Below are 13,415 nucleotides of genomic sequence, written 5' to 3'. Positions count from 1 at the left end.
CGCTTCTTTTCCTTTTGTCATTGAGAGGTTATGACAACATGAGCCATATTGTATTTATAAACATCACGTGTTTCCTTGATACGGCTTGCAGTTTCTGCCAGACGGAACACATGGAAGAAACATTTCTCGTTAGCTCAGCATTGGCTTTAGTTATACTGGTTTCCGGGACAGGAAAAATGCCTTCCTACTCAGATTTAACTTTCATAGAGCAGAAACAAACCTCTGAATGTCCGTGAAATAGTTTTAGCAAGGGTGGGTACTGCTCCTTTAAACCACATATTTTGACTAAAAGCTTCCTTCTGTAAAAAAGAAACCCCAAGCCTCGTATTTAGTCACTGTAAAGACAGGCAGAACTGGAAGCATTCAAGAGATGGGTGGTTTCAAGGTCTCTGCAAGTCTAGAAAGTTTCTTCTAGAAGGAGGAAGGTTCACAGGAAATGTAAGGTAAGAACTGTGCCTTTATAGCACAGTGTAATTTTCAGTATTTTCTTGTCCTGTGGCATATTTGCATCCAATTGAGGCAGGTCTTCTGTATTCAAGTTCAATGCAATGATGAATTAAAATTCTAGGTTTTTATTTTAACTCCTTACACACTGTTTAGAAGAAAGTTCTTTGTTATTGGCGTTGGTCTGGTTTTTAAAAATCCATTTAAATTACAATGGGCTGCCTCCAATCTGTAAATCTTGTGCTCTAGTGTCTGTTTTAATCTTACAATTTAGGAAAGGATTTAAAGCATCAACATTGTTTGCCAGTACAGATCTCATTGATGTACGTGTTTTGTGACAATTTTTGGTGTTTTCACTAAGATGTTAATGTGCATTTAGTTTCTCAGACAAACGTAGAAAATCTGAAGGTATTGTATGAATGGATGGAAATTATTATGTGTCCCTCAACATTCTAGAGAAAATTATTTCTTGTGTTTGCTGTGTGAAAGATATTTTAAATTTAAAAAAATAGCTCTTTTACGTTGGTTTTGACGTTTAAAAAAAAAGATATCAGTTTAAGCTTTATGAGTAACATTAAAAACCTCCACAGTTTTATGTAACAGATATAATCCTATTACATCAGGCTTAATGATTGCCTGAGAAAAGTCTTTGGCAGAAATTGTATTTACCTGAGATAACCACTGTGTCTGACGCTTGGAATAGTTCTGTAATAACATTTGCATTTATTTCTTTTAAAGGAATTTAATTAGAGCAATGTCCTGTTAAATCAATCTGTTTGCTTTTAAAGGTACATGTGTGCATGGATCTGCTTATCCACAGAGATGAGTTAATATGCATGAAAAGTTGTTATCCAGTGTGGTCTAAATAATATGTATTATTTCATTTAGTCATCGTAATAACCCTACGGTCACAGGTACAATTGTACCCATTTTAAGATAGGAAAACTGAGGCTGAGAGAGATTAAGTAACACTCGTATCAAATCTGGGATTCAAACCCAAGCTGACTCACTGGAGTCCTTGTTTTAAAATCCTACACTACACAGCCTTACCAGTACCTAAGAGCTCCAAGTCTGGAGTCAGATGCAGATAACTTATCTTGGAGTATTAATTACAAATAAGCAAGGCTTATTTGGCTTCAAGATAAATTACTTTGTGCTATTTGGGAATTTTTTTTTAGACTGGTAGCATCCAAAACCTAGTATCAGACTAGTTTATCCAAGGGCTTGGTTACAACTTATCTGGAGTGAAATGAAAACAGGGAGTGTGGGGACAGTTTGCAATAAACTACCTTGTCTTCTTCACTGCTTCCTTCTTTGCTGCATGTACTGTGTCACTCAGAAAAACTGTTTTTGTGGGGCAGAGGAGGCAGCTTATTCGTAAGCTTGATTTGGAAGAGAGAAAGTGTCTTTGGATGGAGACTGCCTGCATGTGCCTGCCTGCTGCTGCCCTTTCAGGCTTCTGGCAGAGCTGTTAGGACAAGAAGAATGTTAAAGAACATGGAAGGTGATAAGTTCTGGAGTCAGGGCAGTTAGCTGAGCCTGTTGCTGTCCTCACCCCCTCCTGAAGACTGAGATATCGACTCAGCTGCAGAAATATCCCGGTGACTTGTGATGCAGAGTAATTACTGCCAACAGCATCAGCGGGGCAGCTGTTCGTCACAGCGCTCGCTGGGGCTGCGGGATCAAGGCGACTTGCCCCCAACCCCAATTCTGCATAAAATACAGGGCTGGCCAAGCAACGCCAACAATTGGAAGCTGATTGGAGCGGGACCTTCCTCTTCCTTCAGCAGGTACTGGGGCCCCCTCCTGAAGAGCTCTGCACCGGTGCTGCAAAATTCAGGAGAGGTTTGTGCCACCCCCTCTGCCCTTTGCTATCCAAGCTGCATCTCTTTTCCTGGCTCTTATAAATATAGATGTCAGTGGAAATTGCCTTTGACTGGGAGTGTATGTCCTGGTACTTCCAGGCTCTGTTCCTTGCACCTACATGTTGTTTTCCTCCTGGGGTTTTGCTTTTCTGTCTTCTCTGTGGCTCCCATCAGGGTAACGCAGGCTACAGGAGCTTGTTTGCTCCCACCTCTGCACAGACTCCTTCCGTGCAAGGTCCTACCCTATAGAAGGCATCCTAGCGACCATACTTTTCTTTGCTCTTTTTCTGAAATTTCTCAGGTGAGCATGTGTTACTTTTACATAAAGTTTGGGGATGGGGAGAAAAGCATACGTTAATGTTTTAAAGAGGGAGAAAAGAGTTTTTATGACACACAGCTCCTAGGATAAGCCATTTCCTCTCTGCGCTGCTTTTTCTTATGGAGCCAGCAACCCCTTTGCTTGTGTGTAATGGCAGGAGTGATCCCTGTCTATGTCTGAAAAACTAGAGCCAGCCGCTGCAGATTGTGCCCAAGGAATCACTGATGCCACCTCCAGAGACAGGCTGGGCTGACTTGGGATCATAGGGTTTTAGAGGTGGAAAGAACACACACATTCACCTGTCAGCTGAGAGTAGGTGGCCTAGCATGGTTGGAGTGGCTTGATCAAGATCGCAAAATGAGGAAGGGCCAAAAATAGGACTGGAGCCTAAGCCATCTGTCCCTCAGACCAGCTCTTTGTCCACCTCCAGTGCTTCCCGGCTTTTAGTCTCACCCCTCTGGTCCCACAAGGTTTGCCTTCTTGATTGACTTAGGAAAACACTATGTATTTGACATCTCTTAGGCAGGTGTCTCTTACCCTCCAGATAGAAGCACAGCTCTGTAGAGAGGCCAGAGCTCATAAATTGGAAATGCATGGGCCTGGACCAAAAACAAATGTGTTTTGAACTAACCAAATTTAGATTATCCAATATTTTTATTGAAGGAGAATAAGCCACCAAGTCAACTGAAAAACAGCAGCTGCTTCAAATTATGAGATGCTTTGAATAAAACAATACGTATTGGCTTAGAAGGGTTGTAGAGTATTATAGCGTTATATTCAACAGTCAGCTTCCTTGCCCTGGCCAAGGGCTGCTATAAGAACTTTATTTGTAAGGTTAGTTTCCAACTACTTTCCAAGTTGTTTTTCACTTGGAACTAGCAATTATAGATAGCACAAGGAAAAACTGGTTTTTAAATTTTAATAATTGTATAATGTATTGAAAAGCTACATAGCACAAAGAACTTGAGAGTTAATAAATATTATTGCTTCATGACAGCTGAGTACAAAAATAAGTCATCAAAATTGACTTAATGAAAAGCACTCAGTGAGGAATAGCAGAGCTGGTGTGAAGGTGTGGCCAAAATGGGGGACGGTATCTTGTTACTGAATGAAGCTTAGAAACTGAAGGCTGTAAGACAAAGCCCAAGTTGGGTTTGTGGAGGGAACAGAGCTTAACATCATTTAAGATTGTAAGATGAAAAAATGAACCCCTTGGTGTCAGAGTCAAATCTAATTCTTTAAGAGTTCTCAAAAACTCTAGCATCTGGTTATTTGGTATCCAAGAAGATTGTTTTACATCACTTCTGTGCAGCCTTATCTACTTGAGGCCTCTCCAGATATTCTTACTGAATATCCAGTGTGTCGTGGAAGCCTGAGGACCCCGTCCCCTTGTTCTGGCAGCATTAACTCACTCCATATTCCTGAAATACAGAAAGTATGTTTCCCTCAGTTGGTTGATTGACACTTGTATTTGATTTCTTCCTATTTGTTTCTTTTCCTGGGAATTCAAAGGCTATACTTCCCTTGTTCTGATTTAACTCTTTGAACCTGTACCTTTTCATTTGCCCTTGATGCAGTAGGAAGAGCTGCCAAAGAAAAAACGAAATAACAATAAGAAATCGTAACAACGTCAGTGATGAGGTGATTCAGAAATGTCAGGGACCAGATCTGCAGTGTGGTTAAACTTCAATGCATGCCTTTTCATGAAACACACCTCCAAAGTATTAAGTGTCCCAGTCAAGGTCTGATAATTTCATCTAGGACGAGCATCTAGTGCCGTTCCTTGCACTTTCTTCCAAGGAGGAAGGCGATGGAATAGAACGTTCTGTGGATTGTTAATCCCATGCAGTAGGGACTAAGGGAACATTCTGGCTACATATCCATGGAGTGGATACCATTTTTGCTTGCCTTTAAGAGCAAATCTAAAAATATATTTCCTAGCAGCTGTGTAACTGCAAAACAAAAAAAAATTGGGCTCCACTGCAGTGCAAATTACTTACTAGATATCTCCAGGGTTCAGATCTTAATGCTTCAGAAATTTGCTGCAGATTTTATTGTATATATTTAGACCAAGGAACATATTAGCTTGCGATCTGAGAGAACCTCAGCATTCTCATGAAAATGAGAAATGTGCCCCTGTTGGCAACCTAGGGCTATAATTATGTTAATCTAACCATTTTAGGACTGAAATATGTTGTTTTAAAATGTTTCTGTGTTTTTATTATTCGTAACAATGATCTGAAGAAATTTAGTGAAATGCTAATAAGTTTCTATTCAGTATCATTTTGTGACTAGAGCACAAAAATGAGTCAAATGTGCTATTTTGATCTCTTCAAATTTGGTAGAGAATTTTTATCTACAGATATGTACTCATATACATAATGCATCTTGATAATACAAAAACTACACAAATAGTTTTGTATTTTAAAATAGAGACAGTGAATATATATTCAGGGCCATCTTGATGTACATGTTCAATAACAAAACATTTCTATATTTGAATTAAATCATCACACTCCACCGTACAAAAAAAAAAAACCACCAAAAATTGTTTTTTGAGCAATATCACGAGATAAATGTTTTCCTATCAAGAACTACCCTAAAGCACAGAGATTCCTGTTTTTAATACTAAAGTAGGACAAGATTCATTGACAATAGTTAAAATCCTGTGAGCATCGCAAAACTTGTCTTTAGCTAATTGGTTCAACCTTTCCTCACTAATCAAACTTTTCTTCTGGCCACAAGCAAGTAATGACAGGGATTATCCTGCTTGATAAGGTGGGAAGGGAAAGAGAAGGGTAGAAAGCAGAGTGTGGGCTATCGCCCATCTCATCATTCTTACAAATAATGGATATGTGAATCTACTTGTCATCCAGCATAAAGTGGATGAGAAGTCTGATCTGGGTTCAGAATCACCAATTAACTTGCAAATGGGAATGAGGAACCTGATTTTCACCTTCTTGAACGTGAGTCCCTAACATACAATTGGACTTTTTTCTCAAAGATGCTGCCTTTGGAATATAATAATGCATGGTGTTCCAACATTGAGAATCTCTATTTTTTCATGCACTCTGGTATCTCAAGAAGAGAGTATGTTCTTTTCATCCTCCTATTAATATATTAAAGTGGGCATTTCCATTCTTTTCCTTTGACTGAGCTCATGCTTGCTTATTGGTGATTTTAATAATAACCCATGTCAATCACTTTTCTGCATGCAAAGTCACATAAGAGTAATTTAGCTCCATTCATGTTCACAGCACCAGGAGGGTAAGTGCAGAAGGTGTTCCTGACCCAACTTAGTGCAGAACCAGCAGCTCAGAAAAGGTCCACGGTAGGACCACGGTCATGGCCGTGGGGCTATAGCCAAGTTGATCATCAGGAGGAGAAACCAAGTCTTGTCCTTCATTATCCAGAGCTCCTTCCCCTGCACCCCACTGCCTTCCTTGGGCATCATTGTGGGGAGAAGTCCTGATAGAAGAGGATGATTAAACCTTTATAAAAAAAAATTGGCAACTGATTTGTAGACTCAGATACATTGAAGAAGTTGAGAGTCAAGGGTCATCAGAATCAAACCAGTGTCTTCCTGCCCTAATTTTATGAAACTCCTTTTATCTGTTTATGGACCCATGGCTTCCTCTCCTCTCTGGAAGAAATTTGGTCCCAGGGTTGCTTTTTAAATAAGGGAAGGAAAGTACTAGAAAAGATAATACAAAGGACAGAGGAAAAAAGACTGGAGGGTCAGCCTGGAACCTGTTTCTCTTTGAAGTGAGTTGAAAGCTCTCACTACTAACCATGAACTTGCACAGACAAATCACAGATTACACAGCACTTCCTTCCCATGCTTCACCTCCTGTGCGGCAGAGTTTTCAGGGGTCAGTGTTTGTTGAGACAACTAGACGATGTCTGCCCCCTCGCCTGATGTGGCATTGTGTCATAGGGAGTATGACTTCTTTACATGGAGTCCCGCAGTCAGTAGCTGTCTGTTTTGTTTCCAGCCAGGAGTGCAGGGCTTCATGCGTGCAGAGGAGTCCTCAGAGGCCTGGCAGTGGGTCGCTGGGACACAGGGATGCAGATCTCTCTGAGGAGGAGTCTCTGAACAGTGTCAGAACTGGTGGGGAAGCAGCCTCCGCCCATGACCGGCTGCTCCCGCAGCTGCCTGAGCAGAGCAAGGCCTGGTGGGCAGGGAGAGCCTCCTGGTATGCACGGCTCCCAAACTGGTTGTCTTTGAGGCTGTCATTTATCCAAATAAGGAGAAGCAGTGGTTTTTCTGACCATCTCAGATTTCTGAGCTGTGTCCACTGGCTTGCTGGCTGGCTGACTTGATATTTGAACTGAAAACACAAAGGTATTCCTTTGAAATGGAGAGCTCTTGTGCGGCTCATGGATATCCTGGAGTCACGGCTAGGACGGCGGTCCTTCCCACATTTGTAGATAACAGGAGTATGGTTTGGTATGTTACTCTTCTCTTGGGGCTCTTGGAAGATTCATACAAAATACTTTGTTCAGGTATTTCTGGTCTTGATTTTAGATGGAAATAATACTGATCATAGTAATCCTGGAATCACTGTTTCCTTTGAAGAGTATTCAGAGAAGGTCAGGCCTCTACACTGATTTCTTAATACTAGTGTGCAAGATTGTTCCGCACTTCATAGACCCTGGCCCTGTTATTGACTTTGGGTAGGTGCTTGAAGTCTCTGGGCTCTGGCTCCTGGTCTGTAAAATGAGAATTATAGCATTTCTCTAATGGGAATCTGCTGGGAATTATATGAGATAATTCTGGAAAGCACTTGGTAAATAGGAAGTCTCCAAGAATATTAGTTCCTTCTCTGTATTTCTATCTTCTCCTGTCAGATGTAGTTGAAAATATTTACTGATAGAGAAATTGTAGGTTATTATGATTACAACCCAGGCTAATAGGGTCAGCCTTCTGAATTAGGATTTTACCAAGCCTGCAGTGGAATGAAGATTTTTATGTGAGCTTACCACTTTCCTCTACTCCCTAGAGCAGTGGTTCTCAAAGAGTGGTCCCCAGACCAACAGGTCATCATTATCTGGGGATGTTTTAGAAATACACATTCTCAGGCCCAACTCCAAACCTGCTAAATATGGAAGCAGGACTCATTAATCTGTGTTTTAGCCAGTACTCCAGGTAATTCTGATGTATACTGGAGTTAGAGAACCATTGACCTACAATAATCTGTTGGTTGAGTCAGAGACCTACTTATTCCCCCAGTGTACCTGGCATTCCCCATCTCTTATCTCCCTACCCATGCCTTTCTTCAAGAACCTTTCTCTTACCTACTGAAATTCTCTCATCATTTATAGATTCATTTAAATCTCACCTCCTCAGCTATCCCAGACAGCAGAACCTTACTCTTCTATAGATTCCAGGAGTATTTGTCTATCACACTCATTTGACACTTCCCAATTCTCCCTTTGTCTCATTGTGAGTATTCATGTACATGCTACATTTTCCCTACTGGAATGCAAGCTCTTCAAAGGTAGGAATTATGTCTTAAAGATCCTTTCGCCCTCATTAGCCTTATCCCTGCATCTTGTCTATGTAGTAATCCACAGACCGTCATAGTTGGAATGGGCCTTGTAGATAGTTAGATCAGACTCTTGCTTGTGATGAAGACCCTGATGTTAACACCTGGATCAGAAGGGAGAGCGCATGCCTCCCTGTTCAGTGTTTCTTTCCCTGCTATGTGTACTGACCACTGCAAGACACCCCAAAGGGGGTCATTCCAGGCCACTGGCCTGGTCCAGACTAGCAGGTGCTATGTGTTCTCTGCCACAAACTCCACCCAAGCCTCAGGAAAACACATGGATGTTCACATGTTTATTCATTTAATCGAGAAGCCCCAGAACCTTTTAGATTCTTTTATAACTAATGAGAATTAGGAACAATATGCCTGGAATCCGATGGCGCTTCTTTTGGTTTTGAAGGTTGCTGGTAAGAGGAGAGTACGTAGCTCTTTGAACCCAGAAGAATTGACTCAAGGAATGTTTTGATCTGGATTTCCATCACTGATTTTTCATGCTTATTTTGAGGGAGAATGGAGCTTGGTGGATTTGTGAACTTTTGTCCTTCAACATTCTCCTCTGGGGCTCTTCCCTCACACAACCCTAGCTTTTTCTGACACATCGGCTAATATTGTTCAGCTGAGGATCAAAATAATGGCACCACTAAAAAGCCCTTTATCTGAAGCAATCCATAAAATCCCCTTTCAAATGGGCTCTGCTGACATAGTTCACCTTGTGTTGTGTGTTTGTTCCATTACTTGGTAATAGAACCAACACATTTCTTAGTCTGATCAATATGAAAACAGCAGAACACAGGTGATGGGATGATTCTACTAGAGAGGCCATGAATAAAACCCAGATCCACAGGGATGCTGTGAAGAAAGGAAAAGAGGTGCAGGGGACCATGGAGCAGGCTCAAGGGGGTTGGATCCTCCAGGACCACTTGGTGGGAGGAAGCTGAGACTGCATAAGGCCAAGAAACGGAAACCCCAGATGTGAGAGGATGGTAGTGGACCAAGAGTAAGAGACCCTTTGTTTTCCAGCTTGGCATCTGCCATTCATCATTTTATTGGCCACCATTTTCTCCAACAGTTTCTGAAAAGTATCTGTCCTTTAAGCTGCAGCTGTGGAGCATAAGTTCTATACAGATCATCCTCAATTTGCTGTTGAGTTGAGATAGGTTGAGGACAGGTTATAACCTCAACCTAAATTCTTTTTCTTTAATTCTTACAGTGTTGTAATCATCCTAAAGCCATATGTTGTTGTATCCACTTTGTTTCCTTATGACATAATCAACTTGATCAGTTTCCCTAATGACAGGTCAGAGGGGCCAGGGCACACTGACAGTCGTAGTGCCTCTGTTGGTGATTCATGTGTCTCTGAGAAGGGTGATCCCTAGGCATGTCACCCAGTAGCAGGACATAGGTCGTGATGGTAAGGAGTGTCAATCAGATGAGATCCAGCTATTTTATTCCTGGCTGACTTAGTACTATGCCCAGTGGTGATTAAAGATCTCAGTCTGGGTCAGAATGAAGAGGTAATGTTAAATATACCATTTAACTTCCAAGCGACAATCAGTAACTGTGAGGAGCTGCATGGCAGATAAAAGAAAAATGTTCTCCTCTCACTGAAAATCTTCTGCAGGATTCTCCTGCATTATTTAGGCCAAGGACAACCTCCTCTGTGCCTAAAATAGTTATAGTTTTCTGTGACTAATGAAAACGTATGTATGTATATACATGTATATATATATGTATTTATATACATATAGGGATGTAGTGATATCTATATAGTAATAATGAATTACTGATGCAGAGTATAAAAGTACATGTAAGTATAATATATATAAGCATAACATGTACATAACTAATTTTGAGGCAAGTAGTTGAAACCTAACAGTAATCAAGAGAGTATTTGGATAATTCAGTCCTAAGCTCACCAAGATGTCCCAGCTATCACTGAAGGTCAACACTCTGAAGATCAAAACTAACAGGTAAACCCTCCATAGCCCCTGCAGGAAAGCTCTGAGAGCATGACTCACCTCAGAGCAGCTCATGGTGTCCTGGACACAGGATGTCAGCTTCAGCACTCAAGGGAGTCGGGACACAGTGGCAAGGCTGAGGTCGCACAATCTTGCCATTTCAGTACTTAGTGACTGTGCAAAGGTGGGCAAGGATCCTAACTCCTTACTCTTCCTGTTTCCTGACCCCTCCAGTGGGGATGGTAACACCTGGCCTGTGTCCTTTGGGGAGGTCTGAAGCCTATGAAATAAAATCACACTGAAAACACTGTGTGAACTGCAAACTGCCAGACGATTATCGTGTGTGTGTGTGTGTGTGTGTGTGTGTGTGTGTGTGTGTGTGTGTGTGAACATCTAAATCCTCTGTAGATTAAGAGTTGTTATAAACAAATAAAGCAATGTATTATATTTTGTAGAGTGTGCACTGACAAGTTAAATGGGAGTTCAAAGAAATGTCATGAAAGGACAAATACAGTCTAAGGCACTGAAAAGTTGCATGTGGGTGACAGAGATTACTACTAGAAACAAATCTAGAAGCACCAAAAAGGAGTCATGCATGAAGGAATATTGTCCATCCAGGACATGGGTGTGTGTGCAGAAATGGAGACAGCCTATGAGGGGTTGTTTGCACTGTTACAAGTGGTTGAAAGAAGATACCATTTTACAAACTGTAACTATTTTAGGCACAAAAGGAGGTTGTCCTTGGCCTAAATAATGTAGGAGTGTCCTGCAGAAGATTATCAGTGAGAGGAGAACATTATTTCTTTTATCTGTCATGCAGCTCCTCACAGTTACTGATAGTGGCTTGAAAGTTAAATGGTATATTTAACATTACCTCTCCATTCTGACCCAGACTGAGATCTTTAATCACCACTGGGCACAGTGCTAAGTCTCATACTGGAAAGCTCAGCAAAGTTTTCTGTGTCAAAATATTTGTGGGAATAACACTCATCTTAAATATAGCCATAAGCCCACCACTGACTGGATCATCTCTTTCCTGAGAATTAAATAATTTTGGCAACAGTCTGTTTCATGTCTGGGAAACATTCCATTTATGATCAAATGAAACATTAATAGGTTAGCTAAGACTTCACAAATGACCATCTTTCCAATTTTAACAGCATGAGATGAATCTGCAGTCTTTCCAATATCATATCCACTTCTCTTCACAGTAGCATCTTCCTGTTTATAAGTACATTTTCGATTTTTTCTTTTAGCATATGTAATTTTTTAAAAGCCAATTAAAAAATGAATAAGAAAGGGGAAATGGAAATAAATTTCACAAGACTGCTCGCCTTACCAGAGCATAAAAATTATTTCCCGTTGAGGTAATGTTGAATATTTACTAGCGTGTCCTTTCCTAATACTAACTCAAATGAAATAAATGGCTTCCAATTTGCTTAGCGTGCCAGCCAACGAAAGAAAAAGGGAAGACAGGGATAGTAGGATAGCATACATTGCTGGGAAGAGCAGTTTCACAAAGCATCCCAAGGTAGGTCATGCTGAGGAAGAAACCGGAGCATGATATCTCAGTGGTCAGCTGCATGCCGGCTGAACCAGACTGTGTGGTGAGCTAGCCACAGAGAATAAGCTGTTCTCTGGAGAACATCCATTCCCAGGTGAAGCCGAGTCCTAGACGGCACAGATTGCAGTTTAGGAGGTTGGCTTGCCTGCTCCCTCAGCCGGCCCTCCAGGGCCCAAGGATACTGAACGCCCTCTCTCTCTGGTGAGCTGCAAGCTTCTTCCTGGAGAGTATTAACTCATCCTGATTCACAGCAGGATTAGGCCAGTTTTCAAAGTCCTGACGGTGAATTACACACAGCTCTAGTAATGACGAAGCCATGCGTGGACTCCCCAGACAGAGCCCTGAAGCATTTTGAAAGTGAAAGGGAGTTGCTCTGAGCAGGGCAGGAAGGAAGAGATGGGCGAGGTAAGACAGACCCCCTCTCGTCTTGTGTCCTCTCATCTGACATGCATGGCCACAGGGTCCAAAGGAGCTGCCTGTCTCTAAAGCAGCTGACATGGACTCGTGGGTTGGGTCTGGCATGATTCCCTTAACCAAACAGAGAGCGTTCAGGGCTTCTGTTTCCTGGGAGATGGCCTGGCCCTGGCACAGCACCTCCAGTCCCTCTTATGAGCAGCCCAGCATGCGTGAACAGCAGGTGAGTTAGTACACGAGCCTTGGTGTTAGGGCGTCTCCTGCCGTAAAACAGAGTCTTTGGGGACATGGTTGGGGCAGAATCATGGCTTCATCAGACAGGGGAGACCCCCACATCCACCTTCCTGGAAAGCATATGTTTGACTGAAGAAACAAAACCTGCCAAGTGTACAGCAGATGCTATATCAAGAGCTGGTAGTGTCACTTCACCCTGGAGCATGGGAAGCGCAAACTCCTGCTGATTAGATTAAAGTCCAAGCATGGGTTTTCGCATTCCTTCTCTTTTCTGACCTCTTAGGCAGCATCTATTACAACCACTTCATCCAAATACTGTTTCCAACGAGATGTCTTTTGGAGGGTGGCAACATCATGTGCCCCGTTGTCTCCCTCATTTAATAACCACAAAGCGTTTTGATGGCAGTAAATAGCTTTTTTAGACAGCCTGCAGCCCTGACTGTATTTGAACTTAAGAGACGTCACTGAATTCTTTTGGTCAGCAAGAACAGCCTCAAAAAGCCCTAAAATGTTTGAAAAAATGCACAGGCTGCCCGGAGCATGGTCGTGGGGTGTGGCGGGAGGCCAGCGACAGTTTGAGTTGCTGTTCGCCGATTCCCACTTGGATTGTTTTCTGTTCTACCCAGTCCCTGAGGGCTCAGAAAACATAAGGGTGAATGTGATTACAAACAGCCTACCTGCCAGCTAAGGAAATACCTTCTTTCTACCTCACCTTTCGTTAGCGACGCGTTAATACCTGTCCTCTCCTGAGCATTGCACAAGTCACTTCTTGCTGGAACCACACACCTCCTTGTCCCTGTTGGCCTGGAAGAGAAGGCTGCGTTGACCTCCGTTGCCTAAGGGGGTCTCTGGAGACTGCCCTGGCCTTCTCCTCCTCTGTCTTGTGCAGGGAGGAGCAGATAGGCTCAGGTTTCCTTTCTGGAATCCTCTTTGCTGGACATTGACTGGCCCTCTATGTTTCCCTCTCTCCTTTCAGGTATGTCTTCCAGAATGATTGCAGCTGCTTGCCTGGTGCTGCGTAAGACTGATTAATGGCTGCTTCCCAAAGTTCACCTTGGTAAAACCAGG

The 13,415-nt window shown here is 42.3% G+C and overlaps 1 protein-coding gene across 20 annotated transcripts in view; it reads left to right on the top strand.

Annotated features, from left to right (window-relative positions):
• The window catches only part of KIAA1217 (KIAA1217 ortholog), a 622,979-nt gene that overhangs the window by 542,356 nt on the left and 67,208 nt on the right, over positions 1 to 13,415 (top strand). Inside the window, exon 1 of one of the 20 annotated variants that reach the window (XM_073229094.1) lies at positions 87 to 252. The exons of 16 other annotated variants lie outside the window; for them this stretch is intronic. The gene's annotated coding sequence lies outside the window, so the exon portion shown is untranslated. Of the gene's footprint in view, positions 1 to 86; positions 444 to 2,112; positions 2,235 to 13,155; positions 13,324 to 13,415 lie in introns of those variants that run through there. 3 more of the 20 variants (XM_073229091.1, XM_073229093.1, XM_073229092.1) reach the window with 3 other exon arrangements.

This window comes from Manis javanica, chromosome 2 (genome assembly GCF_040802235.1).
Source record: "Manis javanica isolate MJ-LG chromosome 2, MJ_LKY, whole genome shotgun sequence".
NCBI classification, from domain to species: Eukaryota; Metazoa; Chordata; class Mammalia; order Pholidota; family Manidae; genus Manis; species Manis javanica.
Note: the sequence above shows the minus strand (reverse complement) of the source record. Positions and strands in the feature narration are given on the sequence as shown.